The sequence below is a fragment of the Chelonia mydas genome, chromosome 9 (assembly GCF_015237465.2).
Source record: "Chelonia mydas isolate rCheMyd1 chromosome 9, rCheMyd1.pri.v2, whole genome shotgun sequence".
NCBI classification, from domain to species: Eukaryota; Metazoa; Chordata; order Testudines; family Cheloniidae; genus Chelonia; species Chelonia mydas.
The window spans coordinates 99,816,617-99,841,320 of NC_057855.1; the positions used below are offsets into that span (position 1 = coordinate 99,816,617).

Genomic DNA, 24,704 nt, shown 5'->3' on the forward strand with positions numbered 1-24,704 from the left:
TGGTCATTAGAATTAATATAATAAAAAAGCATCTGTTCCCTCTGGTCTTTAAAGCCTTATTTCACTACATGTTTGACACTTTAACAAAAACATTTAGAAAATAGAACAACCCAACATTCCCAGTGCAGCAGAACATGTAAATAACTAGCATCAGTTAGCATTTCAGCACATTTTTACATTTAAATTACCTTTTTTATTCCTTTAGCAGATTCTTGGATTTACAGCCCTGAGGCTGCAGTCTCTGCGCTCCCGCTGAGACATCCCATCTTGCAAGGAACTGGAGACATCAAGATTTATTCACCACGGAGCAATACCTTTTAGAGCTAACCAGACTCACCTTTTCAAAACAGGGAGACTATGAGCTCCAGCTTTAAAGCAAAGATGCCACTGATGTCAAAAGTTTAGCGTATGCTGGAATATCTGAGCAGGGGCCCTGTCACTGAAGGATAGAAGTTTTGAGGGGCTGCAGAAGAAACTACAAAAAGTATTTTGGTGTCTGAATTTCCTGCAATTGAAATGCCAGGCAATATGTATTGCATGTAACTTACAAAGGCTAAATGATACAAAAGAAGCAATGCACTGAGAAACATTGTCTTGTCTCCGTAACAAAATCTGATTAACCTGGAATTTGTCAGCGTGGGAACAGAGTTAGTTTACAGAATTAATTTACACCTTCTCGGATGAGACCAAACAGCAGTAGGCCAGTCTGAGTGCTTCCATGGAATAGCAGGAAGGGAGAAACTCCCCATCTGTTCTACTTGGGCCTTTCTCAGTACTAAGGTTCTGGGTGTGCTTAGGGAGTTGCAATCAATCGCCGTGACATGGACCCATGTCCTTCACTGCCGCTGGAAACAAAAGAAAAGCCTCTCGGCCCATCACTGACCAAACGATGAAAACTTCCATCACAGAGGACATGATTCCAGACTTGCCATGACTTTGCTCAAAAACCTCCCCCAGGATGTTAGTAACCTCATCTGTTACCAGCTGTCTCAAGCCTCCCTTTGGGTCAGGATAGGCATTTGAAAAGATGGTGATGTGCCAACTCTAACAACAGCATGGCTTCAATGGATTTCTTTGCTATCTACCAGTCTGGGCGCAAAATAGAAACTGTATCAATACTGATGGATAATCATCTCCCTTTAGGAAAGGACCAGGGTGAAGTGTTCATGCTGGCTCTGTCATCATCTCTTGATCCAAGGCACTGTTGACATACATACAACATTTTGCAGGTGTGGCCTGAGCCACTGAGTCGTCACCAGGCTCTCTCCTTTTCAGAAAGGAAGCGCTAGGCAATTGCTCATCCACTTGAAGGTCCTCAAAGAGGAGCCCACATAGCATTCTTTCTGGTCACCCGCCCTGCCGAAAGGTTGGGCTGAGCACTCTGGGAACATGGTTATGAGACAAGGCATCTTTCACCCTCTGCCTTTGTCCAGGTAAGATCTTACAGCTTCTGGAAAACTCTTCTGGTTGCTGTCTGAAAATGCTAATGCTGCATATAGAGGAAGGCAAAACCCACCTGTGAGCCCCACTGGGGAGCTCACTAGTAGAACAGAAAGTAACAGATGGGGAAAATATATTTCCACCTAGCCAAAACCTAAAAAAAAAAAAACAGAAAGAAAGAAAGAAAACTGGTTCTTATTGGGGCCCATACTTAATAGTATCACTAAGGTGTGCACTCTGAATGGCAGAGCTGTAATAGTGAACACCAGCCTCAGAAACAGAGCCACCAGCCTCTGAGAACAGAGGCTAGATCGAAGTTCAGAGTCGGTGGAAGGCAGAGTGGTTTAGTGTCCGATGTATGGCCCATTCGTCTAATCAGGAAGGTCACACACAGTATCATCAGAGAAGCAACATCATGGCCATTCCCTTGGGTCACCCCTCTGAACCATAACAGAGTGAACAAAGTAAGCAGAACTGGAACGCTATGGCAATAAAACATTTCTAAGGCTGTAGAAGAGAAACAGAAAGAGCTTAGATCAAATACGTGTATTTTCTCAAAAAAGGAAGTTACAGACCCACCAAGTTAATAATCTTCAGCAGCAACATTTGCACCTTTCAGAAAGCAGATAGTGTGCTCTCACGCCCCAGAGAACATAGCCGTCGTTCAATTTCACTTAACCTAAGCGAGCACCAAAACTGGCTGGTGCCAGTGCAGCAGTGCAAAAAAAAATCAACGTCTTTCTATGGTTTTCTCTGCCTGCCTGGATCCCAGGGTGACTCCTGCTTTCCAGCCTGCTTTTTTTCACTCTTTCACGCGCAGCTACCTGTATTGTTCATTTTGGTGTCTATGGAGATCAACATCATGATTCAAGGTTACATGTCTCAATCCCTGAGTAAACTCCCAGTCATAGTCACAAAAAAATTTTGGAAATTAAAATTAAAAAAAGAGAGAGAAAAAGAAAGTTTTGAGTAACTGGAAATGTTGGGGAAGTTCTGGTTTTCATTGCTCATTGAATTCACAGTCAGTACAGAGTTCTCCAGATGGGCCTTTTGTTGGCACACAGTATTCCAGGTATGAATCAGCACTAGAAGCACAGAGCTGGCCCCCTGCATGAGAAATGGGGTCGTGGCCCATGTCTGGGGCTTGTCGGTGCTATGATCACACAAATACATAATAACAATTGTTTACTTCACAGTCCTGTGGCAGGGCTTGGGAGAGGCAGAACATTGCTTTACATTACCAAACAGGCCATTTGCCTGGTCTCTAGCTGGACGGAAATATCTCAGTGAACTCCTCTCATGGTTCCAACAAAGACTAAAATGTAGCAGATGCGGATTTGGGAGAAGAGCTCTGTGATGGGGGACTGCAGATTGGACTCCTACTGTGGACCCATCCTCCTCCTATTGTCTTTTCTTCTCTGCTGCAGTTGTGAATGGAGGAAATAAAAATACTGGGTGAAATCATGCCCCCATTGAAGTCAATGAGTCTTTCCGCCATGGACTTCAATGGGGCCGAAATTTCACATACAATGCATAATGCAGTCTGGCCTCTAGCGCAATGTACAGATGGAAGGAGTTCAAAATAATGCATGGTCTGAGCAGTCAGACCCATCCTGCCAAGCCGTTGTTTGAGGGACAGTCTATTCCAGAATTGTAAGTAGTAATCCGATCTCTTTCCTTCACCGTGGGCTGCACTGTTTCTTTCAATGTATACAGCATATTCCATATGTCTGCAGTCTGCAAAAGGTTAACATGCATCCCCATGACTAGAGCACAGCTACAGAAGAAATCTGCCTCTGAAGCTTTGCTGTAGGAGGAGAGATAAGCTTACAGCATCTTTTACGTGAGGATCCCAAAGCCCTTCACTATAGGACACATTTACCAGCTCTTCGTCAAGGGCTATTACATAAAAGCATGTACCTTAGGAGACAAGGACATTGGGAAATTAATGTTTATTATTGGCTCAAGTTGTCAGTGTTTCATTCTGAAACTGAAATTGACACACCAATAATGCTGATGAATAAGGGAACGAGTATAGCATTCATGAAGATGCTCATGGAGTTTCTGACTTCCAAACAACACTAAGAAAGATTACAGCTTGTGTTATTAAAATTAAAAATTAGCTCAATGTTATAAAATGAGGCAATAAATATAAAGAGTCCAATACAGTTTATCGGAGTGAATGGGAATAACAATGAAATCTCTCTGCCCTGCAACTGAAAGATTCCATTGAGCACCCTGGCTTCTGGAGAAGCACCCTTAAAGGGACAAGGGGTTATTTTTAAACAATTCCCTTTTATAGGAACAATCAGAAGAAACAAATTGCACAATTATACAGGGAAAATACATATGTTTTCATAACACGTATTTGGGGTTGTAATGCAACGGTAAAGTAGGGATGTGCACAAAAGTTAGGGTCCACGTAAAGACAGCTGCAGCCACTATGGCTTACCCAGCTGGAGTGATGATGGGAGGACGCACATGAGGGTCTGTGAGAAATATAACTGTACTGTATATATTGTGGCCTCTAGTTCTCTGCTAGCAGCTCCACAAGAGACCAAGAGAAATGTCATGGCAGGCGTCTTACCCTTTCTATAGGTAAAGCAGTCTCCATTGGATGCAGAAGGAACAGGGACGTCCGTGAAGATATTTTGTGGTATGAGGAAGGCTGTCAAATGGAGAGAGCAGCAGGACTGAATTCTCACTCTTAAAACACAATTTTCAATGGCCTTACACAGGGTCAAAAGGAGCCAGTCTGTCTTCTGGCCTTTTTTTTTTTTTTTTTTTAAAGTTGTGACAATGAGCAAAAAATGTGACCTTTGGTTCTAACTCACAAGGGTTTGGTCTCTGCTTTGATCTTTACAGCTGTCAAATCAAAGTGAGAGTTTGGTCATTGTGACTGACTTGGATTGGAAGGTATTTCCCAGAACGGAAGCCCTGGTCCATCTAGTCGCAATACCAGCTGGGGTCTCCGTTGTCTGCAGAGCCTGCAGTAAACTTGCTTTTGGCAATAATGCTGCTGTTCTGTTCTAAGTCAGGAAGAGGTTTTATTTACTAGCGTTTTCTCCAGCCCAGTTTTAGTTACACTAACCAGTGGGACTTCAGTCCCTTTTCCTAGAAGACTATTCCACAACCTGAGCCTAATCCATCTCCCTGCCAGGGAGCTTTTCTCCTGATACTAAGCTTATATTTTCTCTACATTCCTTCCACCTCATGCATCACCCTAAATAATTCCTCCCCATCCTTGGTGTTAACTTGTTGCTCCTTCCTTGTCTCTTTGCCCACTCATATATATGCAGCTGATTTAATCTGGTCTCATAAATCATCCTCTCCAGCCCTCTAATCATTTTTGTTTCTTTTCTCTCAACTCCCTTCAGCTTCCCACTTCTTTTCTAACGTAGTGCCCAGAACTGGAGACACCAAACAACTCTCTTCCACGATGCGACACCGCTTGGACCACAGACTAAAAATTACAGTTGGCATTTCTTCTGCATTATCATGTTGCAAACTCATGTCTAATAGTTAGTTCTTTATCAACCCTAGGCCTCCTACATCTTTACTAATTTTCCTCTTCCTCAGTACTATCATATGTCCATTTTGAATTACCATCCACAGATCCATTATCTTGTTGTTTCACAGAGTGAAACCCAGAGTAGTTTTCTGGCTTTGTTTCTACTTTCTTCAGATACCTTTTAATTATTTCTTCAGTGTTTGGAACACCAACCAATTTACCTATTTTGCGGCTATTTATTCCCTGTTGTAGACCAATAAGGAACCTATTGGGATCAGACATAGTACACACCACAAGTTATCCACACCCACCTCTCATTAGTCTATTAATATTTATGATTTCCTCTTTTCCATTTGTTTGATGATTTTCAGTGTGCGTTATTTTCACAGACTGCCAGGCCAGAATGGACCATTATGGCTGGTATTAACGATGAGGGCCTTCTTGGATTTCCTCTTGGAAACCTAAGGGTCTCATCACCTTTCCAGCCAATTCAGTTGCATGATTGTCACATATAATTGCCATGGTCTCAGAACAAAAGATCAGGATTAAGCATAGGAAGTGCTCCAACCCCAGATCAAACCCAATATCGAGCACGGAAGTCAAAACAGCCCGAGTCACCATGACTTCAAACTCTGCCGGATACAGTTCTTTAATAGAAGCAGGAAAGCATCTGTATTTTGCATGGAACCCAGTGAAGCTCTGCAGTTAGGTCTCTATTCTTGACTTTACTGGCCCCACTGGGGAGAGGACAGAGGCTCTGCTGCCCAGTGACAGGACCTAGAGGCTCTCTTACTAACTGAGCCAGAACGCCGCTAGAACTCCCACGTGTGTGTATGCCCCAGTGGGAACTGACACACCCCTCAAAGAGGTGCAGTGTGCACCTCCTCTTGGGATGACCCTGTTCTCTTGGCTGGTTCAAAACAGGGGCAGAGCATCTGCCCCTTTACTGGACATACACATCCTCAGGGCACTGTGTGCCAGAAGTGTAAGAACCAAGCTCTTCACTGCCCTTTATGGTCTTTGCACAATCACTTAGGACTAGCCACAATTTCACCATCCTGCTCTTGTGCCCCCATCTCTAGGCAGGAAAAAACTGGTTTGTATCGAGTAAGAACCAAATTCACCCAAAAGGAACCATTGCTATAGTTCAAAAAGTTTGGTGAATCTATTTTTTCAGCCACAACCAGGAGGACAAGTACCAAAGCACCAGAAAAATGACACTCTCTGTTCTTCTGACTCAACCAGAATTAAGGAGACCTAGAAATAACACTAAAAAAGCTTCTCTTGTGAGATGTCCGGCCTGTTTTCCAGATCAATAAAGTTCACAAATTATCTGAACTCAACCCTTTGAAGTTCACCCTTAACAGAAACATAACCATTTTTTTAAAAAGTTTTCCTAGTAAAAAGGATGACTTTTGCTCTGAGTGGCAACCCATGCAATCAAATATGTAGCCTGTCCCAAAGCAGCACTGCTGTATAGACCAGTCAAAGCAGGTGGCTAAATTCTGTCACTTCCTTGTACACAACTCTCTGTCTCCAGTGCACATTGTTCAATGACATTTTCAGGACACATTCCAGTAACAATGCAGGCACATTTGTTTCTCATTACAGGTTTGATCTGGCAGGGGGTGCTAGGTACTCTGGTTCAGTCCCGAAAGGCGCTTAACCACATGTTTAAATTTCAGTATATGTGTAATCCCCAGGAAGAAAGTGGCAATTGCTGCTTGCACTCTGCTACGGATAATTTCCCAGACAAAATGTGCAGTCTCAGAGTTCCAAAGTACACTTCCAGTAATGTTACTGTGTGCTTCCATAATGATGACAAATATTTTTTCATGGAAAACTGCAGAGAACAAAATAAACCACTGGGAAACGGAACATCAGTATGCATAGGAGGGTTACATTTACTGCATAACTATTGGGAAATGACACAATCCCGTCTGCATCAAGGGGGCATAACAGCTAACCCCATCTACGTGGCTTTGAAAACTTAATTCAGAATGTTCTTCTATGGCGGGTCAATTTCCAGTCACATTGGCGTTCTCAATGCATTACTGAAGTGCAAGTGTTCCTGCGAATTTAAGTAGGATATTCTGCAGTGATAAGTCACAAGTTGGAGAGTTCAGGTTCTTAACTATGTGAGAGCAAAAATTTCTCTGAAGTTCAGTAAATATTGCTGAAGTTTAAAGCTGCGCAGAACTTAGCTAGAAATCACTAACAGTTGACAATTAGCTAGTTAGAACTTACTGTGTTGGAAAGTAAGTGCAGCTTCCCAACTTTCAGAGTGTTTAGCATGCAGTGCTTATTAGTCACCTACGAACTTCTGAATTTATGCCTCTAGGAAAATATGAAGTTTCAAAAGAGCTTGGAAATAGTCCAAGATTCACTACGTCTAGTATTCACAATGAAACCTGCGGCTGGAAAAACCTGCCGAAGAAGTGCATGGAACAGAATACAAGTTTGCAAAGCTTAGGAAGGCAAAATTAAAGTTAATAAAGGATTATAAAGGGTAAACGTATAAGCTTGGGCAGCAAGAAATAAAAACAATAGTGTTATAAGGTAATTTAAGGTAAGTGTATGTGGCTCAATCTCAGGGATATACATCATGTCCTGTTTGGCTGAGGTACGGAGAGGGCGGCTACTTCACTGAGTTTATGCAGTGGGTAAAAGCTGTGCATCAGAATGTCAGGTCACAGAGTTACAGTGTTCGTTAGAATCCTGCACAGCCACGTAATGAGGTTGTATCGTACACCATCAAGGTGTGATACGAAGAAATTTCTAAGACCCAAATGTTATTTCAGAACCTCTTAAGTTCATGCAAGCTAAACCTGGAGAACATTAAGTTTACTCATCAAAACTGGAATGAAGCCTTAAAAAAACTGAATTGGTGGCAACCCCAGATCAGGTAGAAACACAATAAGGCAAAACCTAACAACCACCATCGTCAGTCCACAAAGTGTCAACAACTGCAGAGTCTGCTTGTTCTTGGATACTTACAGCATCGCACTAAAATATCAGACTTTCCCAGAGGTATCATAAAGTGCATCAGAGTTTCCAGTTATTCCTTGTCCTGTAGGCAGGAAAATACTGGGGTGCTCAGATACCACTGGGCACAAACACCACACAATCCTGACTTTTTAACATAATTCACTGTACTTCTAGCTATTACTGGCAGGCATATGGCAAAATGATTGCTCCTTTCTTGGTTGTATTTATGGTAAGCCCAATACGTTCCCACAAATCTCTAGCTGAGTCAGAAATTCATTTAACAAATGAAAGAAAAATAACAAAATATTATTTCTTGAGCATCAGCACTCTGCCTGCCAGTGTAAACAGAGCCCTTACCCCGTCACCCACAATAGACATTACCCAGACAATACATTACAGACACAAAGTCATGATTGAAGAAAAACAGCTCAGAAATCTTACTGCCATGGTACAACTTCAGCCAGGAAAGTCAAGGCTGTCAAGTACTGGTGTAGTATCAAGTAATAATTACCCAGAAAGCAGAGCCTCTGTCTAGTCAATTCACTGGTTGTTCAAGCTTTAGCCCCTACAGCACACTGCATAAAGGGAAATCCCAGAGGAAAAACAGAACTCTGACAAGGAGAGGTGATAGGAGAAAAGTAAGGAAAACATGTATGAATTGTGCTGTGGATTTTCTATTCAGTTCCCCTTCCAAAGGAAACCAAGTAACCCATATCTCTCTAAAGTCAGCAAACTGCTGCTTTTTGAAGATATCCACACAGCACAGCAGTGCCCCAGCATTTGGCACAGCAAAAAAGTGAACAAAAACTTGAGAACATGGCCACGTTCCCGCATTTTCATGTTTGCTCAACAACCTTCTCACCTCCACAGTCACGCTTCTGTTTGGTTGACAACTAAGAATAGGCCAATTAATAACAGGCAGAGACAGTATTGCATCAGCAGGCATTCAAAGGGAACTAGCTGCACCTCAGAAACCTAGAAGAGCATAAGAGGAAGGATCAAGGACCACAAAACAAGTTGTCTTTGGGTTTTGGAATCGGTAATATTCGTTCACTGAAGACAACAAAAGCACATTATTTTATATATGGGTTATCAAATGTACCATGTCAGACCACAGATCTGTCACATGAGCAAGAACCCTAACACCACATGGAATTTGAATTTCCTACATAAAAGTGCAGCACCCATAGAGCAAAGGCCAATTGTGAACCGAGGGAATCCATTGAACAGAAGAACTCATGCTCTGGAGTTTATATTGGATTAGTAGAATAGATCTAAATTAACCATTGCCAGCTTGCTGATAAAACAGTGTCTTAGAATGACTCTGGTCCAAACACCGAGGCCCATAATTTTAACTCAATTCTTCTACAGGCAAAATCCCACTGATGTCAGGGGTGTTTTTACATGTCTAAGGACTAGATATTACTAAGTATGGACCTTAAGCAACGGCCTCAAAAATACTATTAAAATAGAAAGAACTAAGGATGAGCAAAAGTGCTCAAGCTGGAGGTTTGGGGAGCTTCACAGACCTCTTCAAGCATCTCTGAAAAAACTCCTGAACTTTTCAAAAAGAGAAAAAAACTGCCTGGAACATTTGGCCTGGACCACGTGAGAAAGTCCACACCAAGCTCCCACCACTCTTCCCCATCCCAAGCCCCTCACCACACACACAGATCGGGCCTGCCAGATTGACCTGGGGTTGTCCAGGACTTTTAAAGAATTGGATCTGCGAAATCTCAACCCTCAACTGCAAAGGGCAGGGTTTCCGAGAGAGCATCACCTCTCCCCACTGCACCTCTCCAGGGAAATCTTGTTACATATTTCACATTTTTCTGGAGTTTGCAGCTGGCAAACCAGTCCAGCTTTAGGGTTTGCCATAGATGTCACAGCTTTAGGAACACCTTGGTCCCTGGAAAGCCACCCTCCTCCCCTTGTCTCTTTTCCCCCACCACATCCACAGTTGCACTCCCTAGTCCAGGAAGTAAACTGGGCACTTAGGAGGTACTTCCTGCTAACACGACTATCACATTTTTATTGCTGATTCATCATCCACTCTGACTTGTTTCCACCTAGTTTACTGGGCATTTTGTTTTGTATTGAAGGAACAACTCTATGGTGTGACTGTCAGACATAAATTGCACCAGGCATTTGTAGCTTTCCAAATGGAAAGCAACTCGACTTTGTTTCTACATAAAGGGGGTGGTGGTCTCTTATTATGTTCCATCTCTCACACACTTTCTCATGAACAAAAGAAGCTCCCTAGCCTGCCTTTCAATGCATGTACATCTAATATTTCTAGAGCAGACTCGTCCAAAATGAAAAGTGAGTTTTCACCACATTACATTTCCTCTTCAACAAATTAAGACTAGCCTAGTTTTCTCTTGACAGCCAGACACTTGCTTCCCGGTTCTTTAAAAAATGTCTGGACATCCAGCAAACAACTCCAGATGCTTCTGCGCAGGACTGGCTCTCGGTACCAGCAAAGCAAGGACGTGCTCGGGGCAGCACATTTCCAGGGGCGGCGTTCCAGCCACCCTTTTTTTTTTTTTTGGGGGGGGGGGGGCAGTTGCACTCTCGGAGCTGCGCCACTTAGACAGCGGCAGCGGGAAGGGGAAGCCCCAGCCCCGGGATGCTGAGCTGCCAGGGCCCAGCCGCTCCCTGGGAAGGAGAGGGCGAGGCCTGCCAGGGAGTGGGGGCTGCGCCGCCTCGTGCCACCCCTTATCTCGGGGCTTCTCTGCGCGGCCGGGCGGGGGAGGGGGGAAAGCCCCTGCAGGCGCTGGGAGAAGGGGACGTCACTCCCTCCACTTCCAGCGCCACCTGCCAGCCCCAGCCCCACCTCAGCTTGGGGCGGCAAAAAACCGAGAGCCGGCCCTGCCTCTGCAATAAAGAGTGGACAATGGCTGCTTCCAGGGACTGTAAGGAGCCTGCTCACTTTTCTCTGGGGTACCGGGGGGGGGGGCAATTCTCTCCTCCTTGTGCAGCTCGGTTACGCACCTCTTTCTGGACCACCGAATGTTTAAGGTCAGTTCTCCACAGGAAAGCTAGACTTGGAGAAGGAGTTAAGATAAACTTGCCTGTGTTTACCAGGAACCCCAGGGGGCCCTTTTAACAGATGTCCTCAGACTCTTATGTGTAACTTTAGCTGTTATTCAGTTGCTGTTGGAAACAAAATATTGTCTAAACAGATTAACACCGTTAGCTATGATGGATTGCGGGTCTCATAGCCACAACGCCCAGCCTTGAGTCAATGCATAGACTAAATTCTATTACCTCTAACACGTCTTCCCTAGAAACCTTCAGAAACTTGATAAACCTGTAGTGCAGCAGAGTCTTAACGCTTTCCTTAGGTCTGTCTTTGCTCTTCAAACCCTTCTGCTTATGATCCTTCTGTCTACACAGAAGCGCTGAGTGCTTATCCAACTGTGCAGGGACCTGAGGTCTAGTGCGGGGAAGTCACCTGAAGATTTTGAAACTTAAAAAAAAAATAATGAAAATTACCCCTCCCCCGACATCTCTCCTGTTTGAAATGCTTCTCAGGGTCTGGATTAACCCCACATGTTTTATTTTTCTGCTCAATGTATGAAGCCAGGCAGAAACACGGCTTTGTGTCTGGAAAAGTCTGCAAACGTCCACATTAGCATCACTGAACCCCTAGATAAACTCCATGCATAGGGAACTCTAACAGCAGACTCTCTTTACATATCCAACTTCCCAATCAACTTTCCAGCCAAGAAACCAAATATTAATGTCTATTATTTCTGTTAATGTTAGCATGTCCTGAGAAATACCATTCCTGGCCGGAACACTAATATTTCCTATTTATTTAGCATAGAAAGAAATAAGCAAATCTGAATGAGTCTGAACACTTAATTGTATTTTTCAGACACAATTCAAGAGGAGATCACTTTGTGTCCCACCTTTTGCAATTAGGCAGCCCTGAGGTGGCTGATTTCCTTCAAAGCTCGTCATCAGTTTGTACCCTGAATCGTGCAGCTTGTGTCATTTTAAAAGTATGCCTTGTAACTACTTTGCTTTTCAGTTTCACGGTATCCATTTGTTCTTGTATTGCAGGAGAGGCCAACGTATATGTTACTGTAAGAATAGCTAAAATGCAAATGTGAAAATACGAAAGGCACTTTTTATTACTATGCTTTTGGGGAAAAGTTCACTCCTATGTAGTGGGCCAGCACAAGGTTCATTTGCTATTTAACTTCCACTTAAGCCTTCTCTAACCCTCCTTCCTTACACCCTTTCAGATCTATGGATGAAAAATATTAGGGCTTTTATTATTTAGTTCTCACACAGCCTCAGTCTATTCAAGGGACACAATGCTTGTTACTTAACAAAGAGCCCAGCACGGGCACAGAGACTTAAGACCTAATGGTGAGAGAGAATTTTACCTTAATTACTAGAGAGAGCACTGATTAAGAGAATTTGGAGTAGCAATGAATTCACCAAATATGCATGGTATTTTCTGTCCATATGCTGTGTTCTTACATATCACAGCATAATGAGTACCCGGAGCCTGCAACACCATTGACCTGATCATGAAAAATCGTCACCTTCCAAAATAGTTGTTTATTTCAGCTGAGACAGAAACCAGACTTGTGGGGAGGGATTGATGTTTAAGTTTCAAGTTAACTCCTTAACAGTGAAGAGTAAAAGTAGTGTAGAGGAAATACAAGACAAATAAACTGAGTTATGTTTAGCTATTAGCTTTTACATTCCCTCAGATGTGCAGGTGGATAGGTAATCTATTTTTGCAGTTATAGTCTCTTAATAAGTCATGCCAATGTCAGGGCTGCTCTGCAGACTTTCAGTGAATTTACTGATTCTGTTTCCTTTTCCTTTACACAAGTTAGCGCTGCCTCTTGTTGGTAAAAATAGACTCCGAGTGTTTAAAAAGACCTGAAGCACATTCAATTTGAAGTTTCTTGCTGCCTAATGGCCAAAATTGAAAAGCCAAAATCAACCTCCAGAGATAATTAAAAAAAGTCAACTGTGAAATTAAGCTATCAGCATGTTACCTTTTAACTAAAACCAATTAGCCGTATGTATGCTCTGAGCTGATATAGCCTTACCCAGGTAGGGTCCCGGCTGACTTGGGAGCCTTGTTAAAGGCTGCTTTCATTAAAACACAAATTTCTGCAGGGTCATTTAGACTCAAACGCAGAATATTTGACTGAGTTTGCAATTTACCGAAATGAATTATTTTATTCTCAACTAGACATCGTGCTAGGTAACACCACTTTAGAGGCCAGCATTTCAGGGTGTGGGATCAAATATGTGGGAGGTGTTTACTGTGGTTTACAGGGAGTAACGTATTACTTTGCTTTAACCCAGATTCCTGTTCTTTCTCCTCTTGTTAAATTTATATTCTAGTACACAAATATATAGCCTTTTAACCAAGGTTTTCAGTTTGCATTTCAAAATTTAGCAATGTAACAAAATTTCCAGCTCCCTTAAAAACAGAACCCCCCTTTAAAAAAAATCTTCAGGACAGACTGTAATGTACTATTTCAGTAACATAGGCATGGAAACTCTAAAGCGTGTGAAACAATTAAAAGCACTCTTTATTACTTACCATGGAATGTTGCGTTACCTTGGTTACTTGTAAGTAAGAATGAATAGCGATGGATCCTCGGAAGCAGAAATGACTGTACCTAAGGCATTGCCAACTATTTCGAATTCATTAGCAAAAGAGTAAGACTACTTCAAAGAAGAGGGGCTTAGGCCCTAATCTGGCAATCAGATCTGTGTGCACATAACCCTCTGTCCATGCAGAATCCCAATGAACTTCATGTGGGCTCAAAGGCCATGTTCCGAATTGCCTCTGACAAACTGCATTCTTTACATGGCATGGTCTGTGAAACCCACTAATAAGCAGCCATGAGCAGACAGCAAAAAATCCCCCCACAGGTCTGGGAATAAAGCAAAAACAGGATCACGTTGAAAAAGATTTTAATTGATATTAGATTTTTGTGCTGTTATGAAATGATAAAAAGTGAACTTAAATATTGCTGATAGTGTTTCATTTTCAAGCTGCCTGTTCACTAGCTTGATCTATACTCAAATTATGTTTATAGTAAAAAAAAAAAAAATTCCATCCCCAAAATAACCACAACCACCTCATGGCAAGCGTGCTTCCTGTCCATGTCAGAAATAGAGTAACTTGTACTTTGCATTAGTACCCTGAATAGCTTTGGAACATAAGCTTCCACATTTCTGATTTGGTTTGGTTTTTGCTAAAAATCGATAGCTGAGATTTCACTCAAGCTCTTCTGATTATAGAGCCTCAGTTGGTTTCTATGACTGACTACTTAAAGGGAGACAGCAGGGTACAGGGGATAGGGAATCAGACAGGAGCCAGAAAAAATGGTTTAGATTCCCAGCTCTCCACATGACCTCTGTCTGTGCTACAGTCCCTCCTCTGCAAATGGGGTGTTGGTTCTTACCCCCAGGTAACACACTTTGAGAGCTATGGATGTAAAGTATTATTATTGTTATTAATTATGATTGTTATTAATTAACTGCGACGTAGCCTCCGTCTAATTCATGGACAAAAGTCTTTGGATTGTGCCAAATAGCTGAGACACACATTTAGGCTGAAAGCTTTTAGACTAACAGGCTGCTGAAAGAATAATTCTACTCATCAGTAATGTTCTCTATACACATTTCAAGGGCCTTTTACTAGGGTTAGGAAATTGCTAATTTCCAGGGCCTAGCTTTTATTCTCCAGAATCAAATACCATGGGCTGGCTTTATCTTTGATGTAAAACCATTGCCTTCAATGAGCTTAACCCAGGGATCAATTAGGCCCAGCAAACATTATCCGCTTGTGTCATGGGCCTTTCCTCTGTGATCTTTGAGTTCATCGGCTAGAACCACATTACAGCAAGCTATGGCAGCTGGGGATCTGACTCATTCCTTTTTATTTCCTTTCTGATACATCGAGGTGCCTTCCACCCTGCCTGTTGACCAACCATGAGCAAATGATTTCTCAACCACATCTTGTGTTCCAAGTTTCCCAGTGTGCCAGTAATACACTAATTGTCTTCTTGGCAGCCATAAGTCTCCATGAGCTTAGTGTTCTCATCTTAACTGTGTAGGAATTCTGGCTTTGACACGTTAACGTCCAAGGTGTGATCAAGTGCAAGGCCATGCGAGTGCTTCGTTGTCAGCCCAGAGGAAGGCCTTTGTCAGGGAGATGACACTTGTTGCAGCATGCTCATCTAATCTAAATCCACCATTGCTCGGCCTCTGTGCTCCAGCTGCCTTGCCATCAGGGCGGGCGCTCTCCTAACCACTATGGGTAGGGGGAGAGGACTGCTGGAGGCTGCAGCACTTCAGCTGGTTTTCTTCTTGTTCCTCAAGGGGGGGGGCACGGCTTGGTCTCAGCGGCATTAACTTAAACAATAAAATAGCTCGATAGCTAGGTACGGTGAGAGGGTGACTCTGCTGCTGCCCTCTCTGCCCTTGCGGCCAAGCTCTCCAGCTTGAACTCTGCCCTGTCCTCTGTTGACTCCTTTGTCCCTCTCCGAGGGATGAATCCCGACATTCTTCCTCAACTTACATTGCGTCCTCCTGCAGACAAACTTCCCCTGAAGCTGGTGTGAGAAAGTCCTGTATTAACTTTTCTGGATAACTCTGCAGGGTCAGAGGGAGAACAATATGTGATCCCCAGGGCCTGTCCCCAGCCACCTCTTCCTGCACGCCCCACAATTTCAGGGAGTTTTCTGCAGGATACAGCGCGCGCACGTGTGTGTGTCTGCATGTGCATGCGGAAATGACACTGTGGGGCCTTCTGAGCCACCTTCCATTCATGAGGACTCATCCATGCACCCATCCAGAGGGCTCAATCTGTCTGGCTTTGTCTCTCTACACAAAGGCCTTACAATACGAGGCAGCTGCAACCTTTAGCAGCGGAGCCAGGCACAGAGCCATACATAAGGGGATACCGAAATGTATGGCAGGAAAGAAGAGTAGATCAAATCCAATCCAATCTCTGCACAAGGCTGACCAACACAAATTTCAGCAGACAGATTCAGAAATGCTAATTTCCCAAGCAAGTAACAATTCTTTTCTAAAAGAGCCTAAGATTTGCAATTTGTCCCTTTACACCTTGGGTAATTAAGTCATTCATAATCACAGGCATGTGGGTTGGCCAACTCCCTGGAAATTATCAACATCAGGACATAAGCATTAGATACAGCTTGGCTCCACACCAATTAATTAGCAATAAACTCTTAGTCAGCTCCCATTGTGATGTTAACAGTATTCTGATTCCAGAATAGTTGCTGATCAGGCACCAGAGCATCTTCCAAAAAAACTGGCCCCGGGCAGAGTGGTTTATTATGTTAGTTGAACTAGTATGATCATCTCTAGGCCGGCATGAGGCATTTGATATCTATACCGTTGCCCCTTCTCCCTGAGCAGTTAGCTAATATTAGAGGCCTTGCACGGTTGTTTCCATTAAGGTAAGAAATGGATGATATGGGTCAAGTATTTCTTTGGTGCACTCTTGTTTATTTACAGGGTCCTGTTTCCCTAATCACAGAAGAAACAAACAAGAACTATTTTCTTTGCTCAGTAATACTCAAGCCTGCTACTCCAGCAAGCTTTGGGCCCAAGAAACCCCATCTCTCTGCTTCTTCTCTGGATCATGCTCACAACTCTTTCTCTAGGCTTTTTCTGCCTCTCGCACAAACACAGGCTGCAAAACCAGTGTACTAGCAATCAGGGAAATACTCAGCCCACATGGCTTAGCTTTGACCTGCCATTTGCCTTGGGCTGTTTCTCCAATGTCTGTAGCTGTCGCTCTCTATATATTCTTAATAATCATTATTATTGAAAGGTCATTCATAAAACATTGACACACCTTTTAACATCAAGAATGCATATGTTTATGAAGGGGAGCACAGAACAACCTCAAAACAAACAAACAAATCATTCCCGGGTAAAAATTTCAGATCCACATCTGGCCACCCCTAAATTCTGCAGCTGTTTGGTGCAGATGTGGTGATATGGACCTTCTTCCTGCCAGTACCTATTAAATCCAGCAGCCAAAATAAAATAAAAAACTCTGTTGGGCAAGTCAAGAAAGAGGTTGGATCTGTCTGACAAAGTAATTCTTGTCTCCAAAGAGAAAAACATATGCTCACTCCCAAAGGGAAAATGCTTTATAAAATCAAGTGCATAACTTAAACTCAGTACCATGAGTCATGCATTTGGCCCTTCCCCAAAGTTTTTAGCTCTCTTCACTGTATGAGTCAGGATTTCTCAGTGGATACATTTTTATCTCCCAGCAAAGTCATGCTTTTCTCTAAATCTTTCACACATCCTGGGTACACACTTATATATAAATATAATCTAAATAAACCACATAACTGTGTAAGAGAAATTCTACAGCATGGTTAGGGATATTAATATTTCTGACATACTCACAACAACCTATTCTCATTCTGTGTATGGGATAGCACTCAGATCTCACGTGGGTCACTGTTCAGGTGCAGGTTAGCCAAACATGGCCTCTGGTGGGTTCCACTCAGTGGAGAAAGGTGTGGCCCAAGCATAGGACTCAGAGTTAGCAACTCCCGAGTTCTAGTCCTAACTCAGTCACTGACACCCTCCCTGGCCTTGAGCATGTCACTTAACCTCTCTGTCTCAGCTCCTCCATATGTGAAATAGCGATAATAGTTACTGTACCAACTCTCAGCATTTATGATAGAACCAAGTGCAGTAAGATGGCATTTAGCATGGGGAGATTTAACATGAATATCCGGAAAATGACCGTGAGAGAAGCTGTATTAGGCTGTGGAGCAGCCTCCTTCGGGATGTGGGGGAAGGCTCATCACTTGGGACGTTTACAAATAGACTGGCTAAAACAAGGTACATGTCCAGGAAGGACAACAGCTGTGATTAGTTAATTGTGAGGTTCCATAGGTTGTGCCTAAGTCCCATGTTCAGAAGTGATTTAGGCACTCCGGAGCCTGCGCATCTCTGAATGTTAAAGGGAGTTAGTCGTTTTTGGAAATGGGGCTTAGACACCTCGGTCAGTCTGGGTTTTTTTAAATCTTTACCCAGTGTCCTCAGCACTGAGACCCTGGCCACGCAGCGAGAGATGAGACTGTGCCACAGGCCGACCATGCAAGACCCACTCTCTGCCAGAGCTTTCTCCCAAAACATCTCCAAGGTCGGCATCTGATGGGGACGGCAAGAGCTCAGAGTGGGCCAAGAGGAAGGATAATGAGAGCGAGACTAAAAACGCAGAAGAGATGGAATGAAAAAACGTCCCTGGCATGAGGCAGAGGTGAGCTCAAAGAAGAACATTACAGAAAGTGACGCAGATCAAACCAGTGTAATAGTACCGACAGATACCCAGCGGATGTCCAGCCAGTCCAGGCACACTCACACCTTATTTACACAACAGCAGTGGCAAACAAAAGCCAGCAGTACTTTTATCACTTCCCTAAACCACACTAGCCATAAAAAGACCGGAGCTACTGCCTGCCTCCTTGAGAACCACATGTGAATGCTCAGGGCAGCAGAGCCCTACAGTCGTACCTTTACCGGGCTGGTGTCCGCTCTCCTGCCTGCCCAAAGCAGTTTTTATTGGCCCATCTTTCACTAAAATAAAAACTAAGGAAAGAGCGAAGGCCCCAGGCTGGTGGCCCCAGCCAATCTGCAGTGGAGGATGGTCAGGGCTTTTTACCTCCCCAAGCAGGAGCAGACTCCAGTAAAACTAGTGCAGACGAGCACCAAGGGGGAGTGGACAAACCCATAGAGCAATAGTCCATTCACAGAGGCTGGCACAGAACCCAGCCAAGCCTGCCACCCAGCCTGCTCTAAGCTCTGCCACGCACTCAGATCGGCCCAGGCCCACAGAAACGCCCACTTACCTCCAGCAACTGGGCACTCCTCCCCTCCTTAAATGTTCTTCGATTTCCGAGACCCACCCTGTCTCCCTGTCCTATGGCCAGCACCCCAAAGACATGGTATGGAGCGTGGACCCGTGGCCTCCCTGAGCACTCCACTGGAGTTGTGGGCACCTGGGTCACTTGGAAGATTGGCTCCAGAAGAGAGCATCTTCACTGCCACAGAGAGGTTGAGGAGAGGGGATCCCTAGACTGTAGGGGGCAGGGCTGCCCAGGCTACATACACATGGAGGGTGCAGCTCTGGTTCTGTGAAAAAGATCAGTCCAGATCCGCAAGTGTTTATCAGCTTGGGTTTTTGTCCACGTCAGTGTCTGAGCCCTGACTTCAGTGCGGCTGTTCAGACAAGCCATGTTAGCAGGGATCAGAGCCAGAATGCAGAATTATTTGTGGGCTCTGAATTCCCACTGGCCTTGCTTCCAGTGAAGTGTTGATTTCTTTTCTTTTCTTTTCTGCTCCCATCATTTAGGTTAAATTCTGCCCATGCTTCTCCAGGAGGCCCTTTTTATTCATTCCTTTGATTGTTTTCAGATTTCAGTTTATTCCTAAAAAAAGACCACCTTTCATTCTAATTCATGACTGGCTCCCCTGCTGCCCATGTGCCCACCCTTATCCCACTGCCTCCTCATAGCACAGTCCTGTATTTTTAGCATGTGGCACTTTGCCTCACTAGATATTTTTACCTTCTTTGCATAAGTGGTTTTCAGTGATCAGGGAAGAGAGAACATTTCAGTTAATGGATGCAGAACTAAACAGGAGTCAGAAAATGTATCTGTATCACCCTGACTGCCAATTTGTCAAGACAGTGTCCCCTGCCTAGAAGGGACCATAAGAAATTATATTAAATGAAAAGCAAAAAAGCGGGTATGTGGCTTGGACGGGGGGGTGAGAAGGATCAAACAGCACAAGAGCCCATGTGTGGCAGAAATACAGCTGGCAAACATGACCTTGGGGCTGAAATTCTAAACAGATATTTTAAAATGCTTGTTTAATAAAAAAGAAATAATTTACTATGAGCCTGGCATTGCTCAGGGTTGTGAATCATCACCAGGTGACGCATCGTTGGGAGACAGCTCTGTGCATCATTCTGTTTGGGAATATTCTTCACAGAGTGGATATAAAAGAGTGGATGCTCAATGCCTTGTTCTATGCTATGGCCTTTCAGTATCTTTCCTAGTCAACGCTCTCCCACCTGAGCACATGGATTTAAATCTCTCAGCCAGCTCCATTTTTTCAGGCATTAAGAAAAACGTCTTCTGCAAAGAAGGCAAAAAATTAGAGCTCAGACAGCTCTAGGGATGATGAGAGTGAATGGGCAAGCCCTGGAAGGTCACAGTATCTGGCATGTAACTTTCTCAGTAGGATTGTTCCATGGCACCTGGTATTGGGGCCTAATGGAGTAAGCGTGAGGTCAGGAACTCTAGGCTCTGATGCTGACTTGCTGTTTAGGAGTGGGTAAGTCTCTTAACCTCACAGTGTCTCAGTGCCCTCACCTGTAAAACAGGGATAATAACAACACTGACCAACCCAGGGCACAGAAGGAATTAGTGACTGCTTCAACACAGAGTAGCGTGGTGTGTGCTAGTCCTACCCATCCCAAGGCTTCCAGACTCGTATTCCCACAGAGCACACAAGTATTCTGAACCCTGGTCAGTGCCAGAAAAGCATGTGACAGTGGAAATGCGACTGCCAACATGCTCCAATGTTCATGGACAAGGCTGCCAGCAAAGCCCCACATGGATTGTCAAGTGAAACATCTGACAGCCCCCTTGCTGGCCGCCGCAGCACAACACTGCCAGGGTACCAGGGAAGCATCCGGCATGGCCACGGCCCCGTCACACGGAGTCATGTAAGGCTCTTATCTGAGCCAGAGAATTTTTCCACAGGGGAAAAATATCCTTCTCGCTTTATCATTTGCTCTATAACAGCACTAACATTTTAGGATGGAAAGAGGCCACTGCAGCTGGTCTTCAGCAGATATGTGGCTAATGTTTTATACCCTAAAGGGTTTGTTCATACCCCTCTAAATGGCTCTGACTAGACACATTGTCAGAGCTCCAGTTGTAACCTGTGGTTTGTCCATTATGGACGTTAACGGTCTTCTGAATAGTCCTGAGGGCAGCAGCAGGGGATGCAGGCGTGCACAAGAAGGAAGAGCTGTGCCTTGGGCTAGATCTCACCTCCCCTACTCCTCTGCACTCTGTCCACAGAGAGCCCATTCCTCAGGGTTTACACAGGTGGGGAGAGTCTCAGCTACAGAGAGGAAAAGCACAAACAGAAACCGAATGTGGTTTCTGTGAGGGGGCTTAGTCCTTCACCCACTTACTTCCCTGGTCCTTCTCGCATGAACAGAGAGCAACAATACTCGAAGTCCAAAGGTGCAAACAATTTGATGTTTACTGGGGTGAACTTCCAGCAAGCATGATTCCAGTTTCCTTCCTTAGTGTCCTCCTTCCCAGCTCTGACACCACAGAGCCTTACACCTGTGTCCCTGTTCCCATTCCTGCCCTTAGCCAAACATGATTCCAATTTCCTTATCCCATTCTCTGTTCCCATTTCCCCCCCACACACACACACCCACCCCCACTCCCTCTTTCCATCCCCCCCCCCGATTGACTGCAGACTATATAGTAAAACCTGAGTTCTGCTTAGCTATACCTTAACCAATCATTTTCCTGAAATTTAGCTAACCAATCCTAACATATTGTAACATGATTATGTAACCAATTATATCCCACCACCTTAATTAGTTTACACCCAGCAAAATTAATTATACAGCAGACAGGAACAATCACAGAACCAGACAGAGATTATACAGACAAACAATAGCAAAGTGGGAACTATAATAACAAAACAATACAGAAGTGAGGATTTCACATCCCAGCTATTGATAAGTGAGTTCTTGCCAGACAGAATGCTATCAAACTAAGTTTCCTTTTACATCTTCTAGGCACTTCCCTTTCTCCGGAGGTGACAGGCATTATCAGGACAGGACTGTATTCCTAACAGCGCAATAGCACCTTCTTTCAATGTGACTAGTGTGGAATGTGAGGAGGTGACCGGTCGCTTCCCAGCTTATGGCTGCCTCTGTTGCTTAGCCAAAGGCCTTAGCCTAAGCACAGGGCCTCAGACTGTCACAGTGAGAGAAGGACCTTACACCGGCAGACAGTGATTTTGATTCTTTCTTTTATACCTCTAACGAGCCAAGTGATAAGAATACTCCTACATTCTTAGAGTATAGGCCTTTACAGACAGGCCTGAATATCTATATCCTAACAGTTTCCCTGCTTATGAACTCTGAACTCAGGTGCCAAACGCTGAGGAAGAAAAGTTCACGCTATTACATTCTGGACCGATATCATCTCAAATTTATACTAATGCCAATCAATAATACTTCACACTCGTACAGCAAGGCACAAGCATCGAACAAGTGCTGTAATAATTCAGCTTTTCTGAGCAGAGATCTTCCACTGATGAAGTAAGATTTTCATTACAGAGGTTGTTAGAATGCCAGTGAGGTTTCCATGTATTTGTCCATACACACACACACACGCATGTTGAAGTGCTCCCGGTAATTTTGTGCATATTGACTTTAATACTTTCTCTCATGAAAAGAACGTGGGTGACAGGTGCCTTTGATATATGACAGAGAGATTAGGTGGACAGACAGCTGGGACACAGAATGAGCATATGGTTAAGAGCAATTCTTGGAGTCCTGAGGATGCTGTTAATATAGCAGGTGACATTATTAGACAGTACAAACATTGTGTAAAGATAAAAATGTTAGCACAGAAAATTTATTCATTTTGGGTGGGATTTTTAAAGGCACCTAAGCAATTGAGAAGCTTCTAAAACTCCAAACTAGCTAACAATTACCAGCAATATTAGACAGTCTGGCTACACTCACTAATTTACACTTGCCATGGTGCTTGTCATGTGTTTTTGCAATGGACTAATAGCACACTCAACCAGAATATTTTACATCAATGAACGTGTTTGCTGCATCTTCGGGTACACAACAAGTGATGGGAACAGCACGCTGGCAGAGTCCGACGGGGGTGTGATTGGAACTGCTCCACAAGACACAACACAGCTTTACTCACTTGTGAGTGAGTTTGTGACAACAGGCAGAGTAGGAAAGCTATCTGGTTTTGCTGTTCAGAGTGCTAATTGAAGCCACTCTTTTCCCTGTTCCAGAGACATAACATTATGCACAGCACTTAATTTGTGATGAAATGAGTGCTGGGGCTCAAGCAATTTTTTTACATTCATAACTCATGCAGCAAGCCCAGAGGTGCCAGGGCTCTGAACAGCCGAGCCCAGAGGTGCCGGGGCTCTGAACGGTCGAGCCCAGAGGTGCCGGGGCTCAGCCCTGACAAGCCCTGGCACAAATTAAGTACTGATTATGCATCAGTTCTGTCAATGTAGGATGAAAAGGGAATTTCTTTAAAATTCAGCTGATAATATGAGGCCAACCTGTCCCCCACTGACTTCAGGAGAGTGGGGTAGGGCTCTCACACATTATGATTGTGAATTACAGTTTAATTCCAGTCAATTCCTTTTGTCATTTACTATTCATTTCCTGAAGCAATGGAAATTCTAACTGTTATATCTAACACAAATTCTTAATTCATGTTCAAGCTGCAGTTCTTAATGCATCCTTACACAGGATGCTATTGCGAGTGGCAGAGGACGTTTAAACTGGGAAGCTCCAGTTGGAGTGAGTGCAGCAGAGAAGTTAGAATGGCTGCATTGTGATGATGATGTGTTGGAATTAATTCATTGCCATCTGTCTCTATTTTGCTAACCCACTCGATCAGACACCACAAATATAGTCAAACATGAGAGAAATATTTAAATTACTTGTATTACATCTCTTCTGAACATGTAACTCTCACTGGTACACAAAATGTACTGGCACCAAGTACCCTTTGGAACTGGACAGCCATTTTTGTCCAGTTCCCTGGTATGTACCCATTGCATTTTAAATTCATAACATGAAATTAATGCAGACAAAGACGTTACATTAGGGTGGGTTTTTTAAAGGTATTCAAGGACAACAACAAAAACCGGACAAAGGAAACTTTAGAGTATCAGTGTCAAAAGCATAAAAAGAATACTAGAATCTGTAAGTACTGGAAAGGCAAAAAATCACAATAAATAATCTAATTGTCTATAACATTGTTTCCTATGTAAAATATACTTTCGAAGGACAAGGAAATAATAAATAATGAAGGGACTGTAGGCCCAATAAGGAAAGAGAATTAAATTAAGGAGAAACCAACAGGAGAACGTTAATAAAGACAGAGAAGGAAATAAATCCTCAGGCCCAGCACATCCATAAACGAATGACTGTATCCTAAAGACTTGAGCTTACAATGCCTGATTCTCCACTCACATCAGTTTTTTACCACTGTAACTCCACTGACTTCATGCAGTCACTCCTGCCTGACCTTGGTGTCAGGCCAGAAACAGGGCCTTTTCACCAGGCAGGAACAGAAGAAGGATGATTTAAAATGTAAAGGAGTACTTGTGGCACCTTAGAGACTAACCAATTTATTTGAGCATAAGCTTTCGTGAGCTACAGCTCACTTCATCGGATGCATACTGTGGAAACTGCAGAAGACATTATATACACAGAGACCATGAAACAATACTTCCTCCCACCCCACTCTCCTGCTGGTAATAGCTTATCTAAAGTGATCACTCTCCTTACAATGTGTATGATAATCAAGTTGGGCCATTTCCAGCACAAATCCAGGTTTTCTCACCCCCCCCCCCCACACACACACAAACTCACTCTCCTCCTGGTAATAGCCCATCCAAAGTGACC

At 43.7% G+C, this 24,704-nt stretch overlaps 1 protein-coding gene across 7 annotated transcripts in view; it reads right to left on the reverse strand.

Moving 5' to 3' along the window:
- Positions 1–24,704, reverse strand: part of HTR2C (5-hydroxytryptamine receptor 2C) — a 435,377-nt gene that overhangs the window by 233,834 nt on the left and 176,839 nt on the right. The window contains exon 1 of one of the 7 annotated variants that reach the window (XM_037908978.2): positions 8,451–8,489. The exons of the other annotated variants lie outside the window; for them this stretch is intronic. The gene's annotated coding sequence lies outside the window, so the exon portion shown is untranslated. Of the gene's footprint in view, positions 1–8,450; positions 8,490–24,704 lie in introns of those variants that run through there. 7 annotated transcript variants of the gene reach the window in all.